General features: G+C 41.2%; 1 protein-coding gene and 1 pseudogene across 1 annotated transcript in view; one reads left to right on the top strand and one right to left on the bottom strand.

Moving 5' to 3' along the window:
• Positions 1-14,527, bottom strand: part of Spock1 (SPARC (osteonectin), cwcv and kazal like domains proteoglycan 1) — a 515,785-nt gene that overhangs the window by 139,582 nt on the left and 361,676 nt on the right. The gene's annotated exons all lie outside the window — the stretch shown is intronic.
• LOC124107670 (small ribosomal subunit protein eS6-like) lies at positions 839-1,586 on the top strand (annotated as a pseudogene).

The following is a 14,527-nucleotide window of genomic DNA, read 5'->3' as shown; positions in this document are numbered from 1 at the left end:
TGCCCAGACAGTGAAGATAAGAATACTGATCGCTGCATTCCCAGGCTTCCTTCAGGTTGAGAGTTTGATATGGGGCTCGGGCAGCTCTTTTCTTTACTATTCCAAAAGGCTGGGAAGGCAAATATCTTGGGACAATAGGATAAGATTCTAGAGAGAAAAGATTCTGGAGCTTGCAAGTCTCCTGGCCCGAGAAGTCCTTGAGGATAGATTTCAGCCCATCAAGAAAGGACCCAAGGGGCCCAAGGACTCAGCAGTAGTAAAGTCAGGCCTGGTGGAGATGGCCAGCAAAGCAGGTATCCTTTTCCTTGGTTCCCTGTGGCAAATCCAAAAGGCCATTCTGTACACTCTAAAGATCACCAAACTGACTCTAAGGGACTCCTGGGTCAATGGAAAAAATGACATTTTATCCATGGCCCCGTAGGAGAGATGACCTTTAAATACATCTAGTCACTAAGCACAGGGAGAAAGTAGACAGAGAGACAAAACCCTGAAGAAACAGGCAGCAGGTCAGGCAGGGTACAGAGTCTGGAAACATTGCTTTTTCCCAAGAACAAGGTCACTTTCACACCAGACTGACATGTTACCTCCAATTTTCCTGGGGAGTTTTGTGGGCATTTTCTTGAGTTTTTTGTGTATGCCCAAGAATGTTAGGTTCAATGCAGAAAACAAAGGGAAATGGATACACTTCATGATGTCAAAAACCTTAAGCTTGCCCTGGTTATCATTCTGCAACTCGGCTGACCTGTCCCTGCTCCTAATGAAACATACCAATCTATTCCTGCATCTCCAGGAACTCTCTTAACCAATTCATTCATCAATTAAATACGTTGTGGCTCCAAGATGAAGCTGAATATCTCCTTCCCAGCCACTGGCTGTCAGAAACTCATTGAAGTGGACGATGAACGCAAACTTTGTACTTTTTATGAGAAGTTTATGACCACAGAAGTTGCTGCAGAGGCTCTGGGTGAAGAATGGAAGGGTTATGTGGTCTGAATCAGTGGTGGGAACGACAAACAAGGTTTCCCCATGAAGCAGGGTGTCTTGACCCATGGCCGTGTTTGCCTACTACTGAGTAAGGGGCACTCCTGTTATAGACCCAGGCGAACTGGAGAGAGAAAGCGCAAATCTGTTTGAGGTTGCACTGTGGATGCCAATCTGAGCATTCTCAACTTGGTTATTGTGAAAAAAGGAGAGAAGGATATCCCTGGACTTACTGATACTACTGTACCTCAAAGACTGGGACCCAAAAGAGCCAGTAGAATCCACAAACTTTTCAATCTCTCTAAGGAAGATGTTGTCTGCCAATATGTCGTCAGAAAACCCTTAAACAAGGAAGGGAAAAAGACCCAGGACCAAAGCATCAAAGATTCAGCGTCTTGTTACTCCACGTGTCCTGCAACACAAGCGCCGGCGTATTGCTCTGAAGAAACAGCGTACTAAGAAGAATAAGGAAGAGGGTGCAGAATATGCCAAACTTTTGGCCAAGAGAATGAAAAGAAGCCAAAGAAAAATGCCAGGAACAGATTGCCAAGAGACGCAGGCTGTCTTCTCTGAGAGCTTCTACTTCCGAGTCCAGTCAAAAATAAGAATTTTTTATCAGTAACAAATAAATAAGATCATATCCTCAAACTTTGACTTGTCATTACTGATTTGACATAACTAGAAAATGGATGGAAAAACATGTCAGAAAGGGAAGCAGTGGAAGAAGTCTGCTTACAGGAGATGCATGAAATGATGTTCTTTAAATTCAGAGACTGACATGACGCTAGTTGACCAGCAAAGGTTTCTTTTTGAAGATGAGTGGCTCAGGAAAGGATTCTTAATATAAAACATTTACCTTTGCAGAAAGTCATAACTTAAGGTAAATAAAAAAACTACCACCATTTAAAAAAAAAATACGTTGTGAACACCGCAGCGCACCAAAGTCTAAATCAGGCATACAAAAGTGATCAGGTTCTGTTCTGAAGATGGGGGTGACATTCAGAGTGAGTCTGATCACTATAACTGGGATGAGCACAGCAAGGAGAGGAGTGTGCATTCAACCAGTAGAGAACTAAAGGTGACAATGCTACAGACTGAATGCTTGTGACACCCCTAAATTCATGTGCTAAAGGCCTAACTTCCAAGGGATAGAGCCTTTGGGAGGTGATTAGGTTTTGAGGTCAGAGCCCTCATGAATGGAATTAGTGCTCTGTAAAAGAGAACACAGAAAACCAGTTATTCCTTCCCACAAGGTGAGAACACAGTGAGAAGAAGCCATCTGTGAGGAATGGAACCTCACCAGGCACTGCATCTGCAAGTGCCTTGACTTTGGACTCCCTGACTTTCAGAGCTATAAGGAACCAATGTCTGTTGTTTAAAACCACACAATATATGCTATTTGTGTTATAGCAGCCAAAATGGACTTGGACAGAAACTGGCACCAAGCAGCAGAGTGCTGATATAACAAGCATACAAATATAAAAATGTTTGGGGATCTGGATAATACATAGAGGCAGGAAGGGTTTTGAGGTATATGCTAGAAAGAGCCTACATTTTTATGAGTAGACCTTTAAAGGAAATCCTGGTGAGGACCCTAAAAGAAGAAAAATGCTGTAGAGATAGCTTCAACCTTCTTAGAGGATATCTGAGAAATCATGAACAGAATTTTAGTAGGAATTGATAGTGATGTTTATTCTTATGAGGGCTGAGATGGAATTGAGGAACATGTTATTAGAAACTGGAGAAAAGGCCACGCTTCTTATAAAGTGGACAAGATCCAAAGTACATGTATGAAGACATGAACTGGTGTGAACATACTTTATATACAAACAGAGATATGAAAAATTGTTCTCTACATGTGTAATAAGAATTGTAATGCATTCTGCTATCATGTAGTTTAAAAATAAAATCAATTAAAAATTAAAAAAAAACATTTAAAAAGAAAAAAGTAAACTGTAAATGGATTAAAAAAGGATTGGTGGAGGGAGGGAGGGAAGTTGGGGAATGCTGGGAACTGAACTTAAGCAGGTTGAGTTCCAGGGGATATCATGGTGTTGTGTATAACTTAAAAGAATAAATTTTAAAATAGAGGTATGTTACCAAATAAAGGACATTTTTAAAGTTAAAAAAAAAGTGGACAAGATTTGGCTGAATTGTATCTGTATCTTAATGTTTTGTGGTAGCTATAACTAGCAAACAGTGAAAGTAGACATTTGGCTGAGGAAATATCTAACTAACGTATCGAAACGTGGTGTGCTTCCCCCTCCTATGGAAAAATAATTTAAGGATGGAATTGTTAATCTAAGGGGCAGCAGAACTTAGAGATTTGGAAAATTCTTGGCCTATTCATACCTTAAAGAATGAGAAAGCATGTTCAGGAGAAAAAGCTAAGGATGTGGGCAACCAATCCCATTAGGGGATGAGTATGGGTCAGCCATCTTAACACTTCTGGGTCTCCTTTCTAGTAAGCATCTCTTCCCCTCTCTCTCCCAGACAGCCTACCTATATTAGAGGAATGTTCTCCAAATCAAGAGAGACATCTAAGAAGCCATCGGGATTACCATCCCCTTCATAGATCCAGAGAGCATGAGCCCTAGCAAGTGCTACTGGGCCACTACAAAGAGTTCCCATTGGCACTTTTCAATTTGTTAGCTGCCAGTGGAACAAAGCAAGTGGAGTCATCCCCACAACTCCAAACCAGTGGAGCCCAGTACACGACTCCACACCAGGGGAGTCATGGACATAAGACCGACATACAATGTCACCGTAGGGCGAGGGTCTCCTTTTGGCTCAAAGTCTTGTCTCTTTCTCAGAAACAATGGTGGAGTGACCAATACCACACTCAAGTAGGTCCAGAAGGTGAGATGCCTGCCTCTGTGGATCTGAAAGGCAGGACCTCTGCCCAAATGGGTCTTAAAGATAGAACACTAAGTCAGAGAAGATCATTCTTGAGCCTTGAGGTTTTAGTATGGTCTGTACTTTGGGGGTTTAGACTTCCTTGGAACCTGTTATTCTTTTATTAACTATTTCTCTTTTAGAATAAGAATGCTTACTGCTTATTTCATGCCTGCCCACCTTGTGATTTTTTAAGCTTATGACATGTTGGTTTCACAGGCTTATAACTAGTGAGCACTTTGCCTGAGGATAAATTGTACTGCAAATCTCACGCATGTGTTGTTTAGATGACATTTAGATGAAACTTGTCCTTAGACTTTAAAGTTGATACTAAAATGAGTTGAAAATTTTGGGCATTATTGGAATGAAATGAGTGAATTTGAGAGGTAGCAGATAGATATGAGTGGTAGGAACATAAAGTTAAAAAGATAATTCTATAAACTGGGCCTACATGCTGGCCCTTCACGTTTTCTTTTAAAAAGCAGTTTACCCAAGGCCATTACAGCTCTGCTCTGGTTTAAGTCAATAGGATATATTAAATTCCTCAACAAACAACCTGTTATCTGCAGGGCTTTTCTTGGGGCTGTGGAATGTATGTCCTTGATAGGAAGAACCCATGTTACCCTGAAAGAGGACTTCTGAGACCTTTATGTAGACCAAAATTTCTAAGAATCAGGAAGGCAAGATAATTAAAAGCAAACGGCCATAAAAATCTGTAAAACCAAATTCCAATTAGAATGGGTTAGAGCAGGCTAGAATGACCCAGGGCTGCCTTTAGCATGCTTTTAGCATGTCATTTAAAATCTTATTGTAACAGTAAAAGTTCTCTCCTCTGTGGGTTTTGCTTGAGTACCTGTGGATAAAGTCATGTGCAGTAGGGATTTTAAAATCTGATGCAAAAGTTAAGAGGTAGTACCAGAGCAGGACTCTCTAGAAACTTCCCTAAAATGTCAATAAAAAGCTAGGGAACAGAGGGACATGATGTTGGTCTCCTCTTTGAGAGGGTACAACTTCTGCCTTAAAGGCATCTTTGCTTTCTCTCACTCTCAATCTCTCTCTCTCTTTTTATACACACACACACACATACACACACACACACAGGACTGAACCCAGGAGGGTCAAGTTTTTGTTTTTTTTTTAATTTTGAGATAGGGTCTCATTAAGTTGCTGAGAGTCTTACTAAATTGCTAAGGCTCACCTGGAACTTGTGATCCTCCTGCCCCAGCCTCCTGAGCATTGGGAATACAGATATGTGCCACCAAGCCAACTTTCCTTTCCCCTTTAAAATACTTTGCTATATATACTTCTACTATAATGGTGACCTACCTGAAATCTTCTCCTGCAAGAACATGAGTCAAGAGACACAACATAACCCCCAGTTACAACTTTGTGGCAACCCCAGATGACAAACTGTGCATGTAGAAGGATATGAATTTGCATAGAGCAGAATGCTATAGACTGAATGCTTTGGCTTCTCTCTCCCTCAAATTTGTATACCAACACCTAATTCCAAATGTCAGGGTATTTGAAGGTGGAGCCTTCGGGAGGAGATTAGGTCCTGAGAGACAGCCCCTCAGGAATGGGATGAATGACCTTCTAAAGGGGCCTCAGTGATAGGCCTGGCCCCTCCTACCATGTGAGGATGCAGCAAAAATATAGTTATGTAGGAACCAGAAAGCATTAGCTTGTTTATCAGTTACCGAGTCTATGGTATTTTGCTATAGGAACCCAAATGACCAAGACAGCAATGGACCCCATCCAGAACATTGAAAACTGCAGAGCCCTTGGCACATATGGTCTTACACAAGTATGAGGAACGGTGAGGGTATCAATTATTATTACTCCCAACTGAATGCTCCTTGAGGAACAGAGGCTCAGATGTGTGACTAAATTTATTAAGCACCCACTAGACACCAGTGCTATGCTCCCTGATTTTCTTAAAACAAAGTCATGATGCAAAGTTTAAAGTCATCATTTTATAAAGAAAAGCATGTAAGTGGCTTGAGGGCAGAGGAGCTCTTCCATAGAAGATAGGTTTGGGGGAAGCACTGTGCTCGTCCTCATTTCTGTCACTTAACAGCAGTCAATATCACAGTAGATCTGAGTCAAAGTCATCACAAGCTTTTAAGACACCGTGAATACTACTGAATACCACCAATTGATGCTGCCGCTTCTCTGCCTTCCACCCACTCCTCAACTTCCAATGAGGGTAGAAGTTGTCATTCACTTCTGAGAACTTCAGTTTTACATCCTGAGATTTTTTTTTTCTTTCTCAGTTAGATTAAGCACATTTATATCCCTCATCTCATCCACTAGGATACAAACTTAACAAGGAGAGCTTTAGGATTTTTGTATGTGTATGTACACACACACACACACACACACACACCCCTCCAGCCTCTCTCACATAGCATAGAATCTGCATTAAAGAAGAAGTGAGGCTGCCCTCACTTTCCTTCCCCTCCTCCTGGACTGGTGGCCTTTGCTGAAGCTGTCCCTTGCACTGAGAACACGTCTCTACTCTTTGCCCTGCTGGGATTTATCACTCTTCTCCTCCCCAAGAGGCCTTCCCTGTTCAACCAACCTAAAGCAATTCTATGGCACCCTGCTCTGATACTAATGAACACTTATCATAAGTGATTAGATACTTAATAATATCATCAGCACTTTCCAATAAACTTTAATACCTACAAGGGTAGAATACGGCCGCTCATCACAGAACTCCAAACCCACAGCACAGTATCTAGCACCTGGAAGGCAGCCATAAATACTTGTTGATTTAAGAAATTATTACTAACTCCAACATAGCAGAATCTGAATTAGCGACCTTTGACTCACCATCCCCAGTGCATCTGAGCAGTTTTCTGAACTAGCCTAGCAAACTTACAGCAGGAAAAACTCAAGCCCTGAAGTCCTTCATGACCATAAACATATTCACCAATGGCCTTCCTGGTCCCTGCCTAGAGAAGAGATCTAGTTTCATTCCAGAGGGGAGGAGAGCCCCCACTACCTTGCTTTCCACTTGGGGGTTTCTCGAGGGTATGGGACATTTGACCCACTAGGTAGATATCACCAGAGACTAGCCCTGCACTTCACTGAGAAGCATGACACTCCAGTCCCCCAGCTGTGAGCAGGCCTTTTATCACTTGGTCACAAAGCCACATCAGGTTCATTGTACACCTGTGAACATACCATAAGAGATCCTTGGAAAAGTACCAAGGTCCCCAGACTAATTAACTTTCATCTCTCCTGTCCCTCTGTGCCTGGAGGGGCTGCCCTCTGTCCATCCCCTCCATGAAGAACATTAAAGACAGATCATTAGCTTGAGAACATTCTATTTAAAACACCAGGCCTCCTAAAGATAGCCTTGAATGTCCATCTAAATCATCCTGAGTACATTTTCTGGCCCCAGAACCTGCGTGGTCAGTGCCCCAGATGGGCCCTACTTCAGTGGCTGATATCCATAAAGAATGTCTTTCACAGTTCAGTGGTTGAGTCAATCTGATATAAAATGTCTAAACTGAAAACCTATAAGTTGGGATTCTGATGAGTTTTGCAGAGCAGCAAGCAAGTGACAGTGGATTTATTAATAACAATGGAGAAGGGATAAGATTTGAGAAAATTAAAACAGATAAAAGCAGAACTGGAAAAATTCAATCTGATAACTTTTGTTCAGGATGACACAGGCCCTGATGTACCTGGATGCTATGCATCTCCAGAATTCATAGGGATTCCAGCCCTCATGATGGGCAGCTTAACATCTTCAGCAAACTACAGGGGGCTCAAGCTTGTTTCTCAATGTGGAGGGACAGGTAGGGTAATATGATTCACACCTGTATGCTGCCCAGCAAGACCTGATCTGTGGTAGAAATCATAGCTAGTGATTATCTATTCAAAATGTGCATACTCACCTCAACCTCCTCTTTCTAAAACACTTAAATCTAAGGCAGAAAATATTCCAGTCTGCACGTACCTTAATGCACAAGGACACCCATAAATGCAGCTCCTGCAGCTCCATCACCCAGTCAGCATCACAGTGTACTATATGCCTTTTTCCAGAGATGGAGGTAGGAAATGAAAGGCTGTCATTAATCAACCCTTGGCGCTGTAAACAGCCACTCCCAGCTCCAGAGACACCCAGCTTATTAACATCTGGGCATGAACACATCCTGGAAATTCGACCATAAAACATTCTCTATCATCTACAGATAGGAATTAGCCTGGGGGAAAAAAAAAGTCAGAAAATGATTCAATGCTTTGGAATCAGCGGGAACAAGAATTGCCCCTGCTGGAAGGCAATACAGTCCAAGAGCCTGGGAAGGGGAGATGACAAGCTTCTAGAACAGAGGCGCTGGTCCTTGAGGGCCACACTCCAAAACTGCCCCACAGGCAGGAGAGGGAGTCTTTGCTGGGTAAGCCTGCCTACCCCCCTCCCCTTCTGATGGCCGTGAAAGGAGCTTGTTTTAAAAAAAAAGTGTTGGGGGGGAAGCCAGGATAGGACATGATATGGGTATGGTACATTTTATTGGAAGTCTTGCATTTGTTATTTTTAAAATTATACCTGTAAACCTAGCCTAGTGAATTTTTCTTAAATGTAATATCTGATTCTTACTCTGTCCCCTGCTCCAAAGACTAAAAGTTCCATGCAAAAAATTTCACACAATTATTTGCATCTCCATCATGAACAGCTTCTTAGTCTCTGCTGTTCTTGTCCTCAAGATCATCTAACCAATACCTTTGGTTTCAGAGAGGAAAACAAAGGAATGGAGAAGTTGAGTAGTTTGCCTGAGTTATGAATTCATGTTCCACAACAGTCCTAGGAGAAGTTGGGCAGAGCAAGACAAGACCTTTTCTTTTTTCTTTCTTATTGTGTCTTGTGGGTTTGAAGTAATTAAATACTTCTATATTTAAGTGACATGTGAAAGAATCACAAAGGGGAATAATGAACCTAGAGTCATTGCTTTAGAAAGGAGAAAACGATTTAGAAGCTAGGACCCTAGGTTCCTGCATAGCAGCACTTCTAGGACCACAAGCACACTGGCTGGTGGGCTTTGGCTAGGAATGAAGCAAACTAGCTCTCTGAGAGTTTACCCCCAAAACCCCACTGCAGAGGCAGCTTTGAAGTGACTGCCAATCTGGTTCCCAATCCACCCCTTCCTGATCCTGTGCAAGGAGGGCAGTTATTTAGAGAAGTTGAATAGTCCCATCTGCAAAGTGGATGTTATAATACAGACCTGGTCCACCTGCTGTGAGAAGCCCACAAGCTCCCCCCTGCAAGGTGTGCCTAACAGGCTAAGTGCTCAGTAAGTACTTCTCTTGAAAGAGCTGCTTTCCCTCCTCTCATGTCTCTTCTTCAGCAATAGGTACTTGGCATGTGGTTGGAACAACACATGAAGAGGTACACATTTGCAAAATAATGGACCACAGTGAAGTGTTTCTTCTGTTTATAAAAGAGACTGACTTAGAGTAGGGCACACCCAAAACTCAGCTGCAAGCATCCTAGAAACAGCACCAATCTCTCATTAGCGCTGTCTTCAGACCCAGAGCATGGTTAATGAAGGTCCTCTGAGCTTAAAAAAGAACCCAAGGCAATGCATGGGCCCTATGGAGAAAGGGCATGAGCTACACAAATATAAAATCGTGGTAATGATTGTGGGCATAGTGGCACATTGGTAATTGGCAAGGCCTTGAGATGCAAAGCACCAGAAATCCATCCAGGCACCCAGGAATTACCCACCTTCTGCATGGCCACGTGTCTTCCAGACCTCAACAGATATGTGTATGTATAATCAATCGGTTCAAAGCCCCTGTAGCAGGAGGCAGTGCTTTGTTGTAAAACAAAACTGAGATGAAATAACCGTCATCCTTTCAAATATCCTCTGAGAGTTTGGTATTTGAGGCACATTCTGTGATGTACTTCTCTCTGACCTCAAACACTTTGATTCTTTTTTTCAAGTTCACATAAAAGAGAGAAAGCTCTCAGATTGGTCTACTGTACCGAAAGCCTCGACTGGATCTGAATTCTTTGCTAGTGCAGAGAATTAGTTGTTATTCCAGATAGTTAGGAAGCGGAAATGAAGGGCTATTACATTAGAGAGGCCCAGCCCTTTGGGAAGTTGGGCCATCTCGCTCCTTATTTAAAAATAGATGAGTTCCCACTGCTCCCCAAGGCTTTGAAGGGTACACTTAGATATTGTAAGTCCCATCCTGACATGCTTTCTTCCCATTCACAATACACTTGCAGAATTTGAGAATGTGGCTTGTTCTGGAAGCTTAGAACAAATGCTTCAATTTTCCATTCTCCGAATGAAAATCAATAGCAACAGAGAGATAAAATCAATGTTCAGCACTCCATAGGGGAAATCCCACCCTTACCCTATCTCCTACTCACTCACACAGAACAATGAATCTGAACCAGCCATCCCAATTGGTGGAGAAACCCTGAGCATGGAGTCCTCTGCAGGCCTGAGGACTTTCTATCATCCTATCTCCTAAGAGAAAATTTTCCTTAAGAACTCCTCAGGGTATATATGTATTTAAAACCTGCCCAAAAGAATAATACTCCATTGTAATAAAGCCTTTTTAAATTTTATTTTAACAAACAAACCCATTGACCAGTGGGATCTCTGGCATCTAAGACCAGAGTTTGCCTTCACTTTTTTTCCAGAAGGATCTACTTCATTATCAAGCCTTGTAGCCTTAGGCAACCACTGACCATGATCATCGTTCTCTTTTCAAGCAAATAGTGAGGGATTTCCTGTCACCACAGATGAGTTTTTATGTTTTCTAAATTTTCATGTAAGTGGAAATCATACAGTATTATGCTTGGTTTTTGGTCTTTTTTTCCCCTTCCACTCAAAATAATAATCAGATCCATTTATGTTGTTAGATGTATCAATAGCCCCTTTGTTATTTATTACAGAGTAGTAATCCATTATATTGGATGGACCTCAATGTTTTTATCCATTTATACAGTGATAAAACTTCAGGTTTTTGTTGTTGTTGTTCTGTTTTATTTTATTTTTTTGCTACTACAAATAAAGCTAAAGTGAACATCCATGAGTACATGTGCTTTCATTATCTATTTCAGAATCAAATCTTTTGTGGTATGTGTTTTGCAAAATTTTCTTCTAGGGTGACTTGCCTCTTTTAGTTTTGTAAAAGTATCTTCAGAAGATCAGACATTTTTAATCTTGGTGAAATCTAATTTGTTCTTTTTTTTTTTTTGCATCTATTGCTCATGGCTTTTGTGCCCTACTTAATAAATTTCTGTCAAAATCAAGGTCACTGCTCCTGTTTTCTTCTAGAAGTTTTATAGTTTTAGTTCTTAAATTTAAATGTATGACCTACCTCACATTACTTCTTTTGTATAGTACGTTATTAGTCATTAAAATTTGCATACATAGTGTGTAGTATCAAAAAATAATCTCTTATATAAATTAATTAAGAGGGTTCCATCCAAATTTTTATATGTAGTATGTTACTGCTTGTTAATTAAAAACAACTCACCTAACAAAACCTATGGCAAGAAGAAATAAAAGACAGAAATACATTGTAAAATTTTTATTATTATTTTTAGATACAGTGACCCCTACTTCTTTCCTTTGGGTTATTTTTTAAATTTTTCTAACTTTTAATGTTTCCTATAATAGGTGTCAACTACAGTAAATCAAAAATAGCCTGGAATATTTTTGGAAAAGTCACTTAAGGGAAAGTTTCCTGATCCTAGCCACCTCACCCTGTTCTTTAGTGCATAAATGTCCCTGAAGACCTTGAGGAGGGACATGCTACCAAAAATCATCCTTCTCCCACCCCTGCCAATGATAAGAAGTAAAACGAAGAATTTCCAGAATTCTTCAAAAACAACATGAATTGAGCTGAAGCTTCAGAATGAAACCAAATACAAATCCTAATACAAATACCACCTCAATCAAGGAGAAGATTCCAGCAGAAGGAGGGATGTGTTGCCCTGCCCTATCACACACCCCTCTACCCGCTCCACAATCCCCGACAAAATTGCTTGGTTGGCCCTGAAATGCTGTGGTCACAGATGTGTGCACCCAAGGGCTTCTCCAATCACTCAGTCTGCACCAACCAAAAAAAAAAAAAAACCCAAAAAGCTAATGAAATTCTGTCAATGATTCATTCACTGTCCTTCTGTCTTCTACTTGCAAAGGCAACCTAAAACTGGAGTCTCATACTCAGCCTAAGGCTGGCTCAGCAGCCTCTCCACATGTGCATACTCCTGACTGTCTGGAGGGCGGGATTCACCCACTGTGCTGCTGTAGAGGCCAGCTTGGCTGGCACAATTGTCCACAGATGTTTTGAAGAAAGAAAGATTACTTTCCTGATTGATGAATAAATAGAGTTGTCAACATGGTTTCCCTGATCAGAGGGGACCCCTGAAGTATAATGTGGAAGGACAGATGTTTCGTCTGGGAAGATGTCCAAGACCCTCAGAAGATGTATGCAATCGGCTGATCATGTGGGTTGAGTAATTCAGCCTCTGAGAGGTCAAGGACAAGGCTGGACCCATAACCACAGCGAACAGCACTGCAGGAGCCACTCCACCTCCCAGTCCCAACAAGGGAAGTAGGCATGTCCCCTCAGTCAAAGCTGCCTCTTTGAACTATTTTTCCAGTAAATGTATAGGTCCTAGCATCAGAAATGCAGCCATTTTTTTTGGTCCTTACCTGTGTGAATCATCAAGGGGACAACAGAAGTGCACTATAATCATCACACTAACTCTCAAAGGCTTACCCTTGCAAGAACAGTAAAGAGAGCACCGTGAGCCTTAGAGGGGAAAGGCACCTGTAGGGAGCTATTTTTTCTTAGGAGTATGCAGATTTGGGGATTTCTAGCTTAAGTTCCAAAATGAATCTTACAATAACAATAACTATTATAGTCATTGGTTTAGTAAGTGGAAGAATATCTAAAATTTTTTTGACATTACACTGTGTATGTTATCCCCTATGTAAATGCAACTATCAAACCAATTTAACAGGTGAAGAAACACAAATTCAGAAGTAAAGTAACTTGCCAAGGTCACATAGTCAAATAGTAGCCAAGATGAGACTTGAACCCAGATTGGTCTTATTCCCAAATCCATGGTCTAAGCCACTATAATTTTGTGGTCACCAGGAGATATGGGAGATGAAGATTAAACTTTTCACATAGGCAAAAATGTGATGCTCAGAAACATGACTTGCCCAGGAAAATATCATTTACCTGGATATGTCTGAATACAAGCAAGGTTGCTGCCTTGGTCTCAAACAGATTTGAATTTAAAACCACAAACCTCTACTCTGGTATTTCTAAAAAAGTCTGAATTTTGAAATCTAGGAAGAAACAAGCAAGGGATTCATTCTCTCTCTCTCTCTCTCTCTCTCTCTCTCACACACACACACACACACACACACACACACACATACACACACACACAACCAGATAACTGAACAACCTAGACACTATCCCAGAGAGTAATTGGGAATTTTCAACAAAGGAAATCACATTTCTCTCCATCAGGGAAGGCAGAAATCACATGCAGCAGGAGATTGAGGCATGTTTTCTTAGAGTACATAACCTTAAAAAGAACTTCAAATATCAACCAAAATACATTTTTACATCAAAGTCCCCAGTGACCTTGATTTTCCTTGAGTATATGAACAGGACCTCCTGGAGCCCTGGGGCCTGACAAAAGCCTGGCACACAGTAGGTATTCCACAGCTTTTTGCTGAATAACAGCAAATAAACCACAGACAAGGGAAGGTAGAATGAAGAGGCTAACATATTGTAGTAGTGAAAAATGTAAGCTTTAGAGCTAGATAGATAATCCTGGATTTGAATAATGGTTGCCACTTGTTAGATATACAAGCAAATCACGAATGCTTCACTCTGCCTCAGTTCTCTCTTTTGTAGAGTGGAGATAAAAAAAACAATACCAAATTTAAAAATTTTAAAAAGAATTCAAGGACAAGGATGCTGAGCACAACACCTGGAATGTGCTACACATTCCAGGGACAGGATGGGTCTTTATTATAGGAAGAACTTTCCAGTTAGGAGGACAAGAAAAGCTCATTATAATACCTTGCATTTTTGTCTGATTATGCTTAAAACAACCTTGAAAGTCTTGTTGAGGATTCTGAAGGAGATATGGGAGATAAAGGTCAGGTATATGGCTGCAGGGGCCATGCTTAGAGAAGCCAGAGATACAGAGTCACCCCATGATAGGAGTACTGTCTTTCTGCTAGATCATGATCTCAGGGGTAGCACCTCCACAGGCATGTTTAGAGAAAATCACTTAGGGGAGGAAGGGCAATTAAAATGTATTTTAACAAGAACAGCCTAAAGGAGCCTGCACTGGTTAGACTTTAAGGATTAAGAGAGGGAAGAGTACCCATCCTTCAGGATCTCAGGTGGTTAAACCAGAGCTAATAAAGTGAAAGTTCTAGGGAGGTCAATTTCAGTGGGAATGAAGTTAAGAAAGACTGCTATATTCTCCTAAGTTATGGTGCAGTCCAGGTGAGTGGCAGAGTAAGCTGCTCAAGACAAAACTGGGTGTAACTCCAACATGGTGTTGGTGCATTTCTCACTTGCACAGGCAGTTCAAGGAAGAGTGTAGAAAAGGCACTGAAATCACCTTCCTCTCACC

The sequence above is a fragment of the Marmota monax genome, unplaced genomic scaffold (assembly GCF_021218885.2).
Source record: "Marmota monax isolate L192 unplaced genomic scaffold, Marmota_monax_Labrador192_F-V1.1 WCK01_AAM20220418_F8-fsc00097, whole genome shotgun sequence".
Classification (NCBI taxonomy): domain Eukaryota; kingdom Metazoa; phylum Chordata; class Mammalia; order Rodentia; family Sciuridae; genus Marmota; species Marmota monax.
The sequence above is the reverse complement of the archived record's forward strand: the minus strand, read 5'-3'. Positions and strand labels throughout refer to the sequence as shown.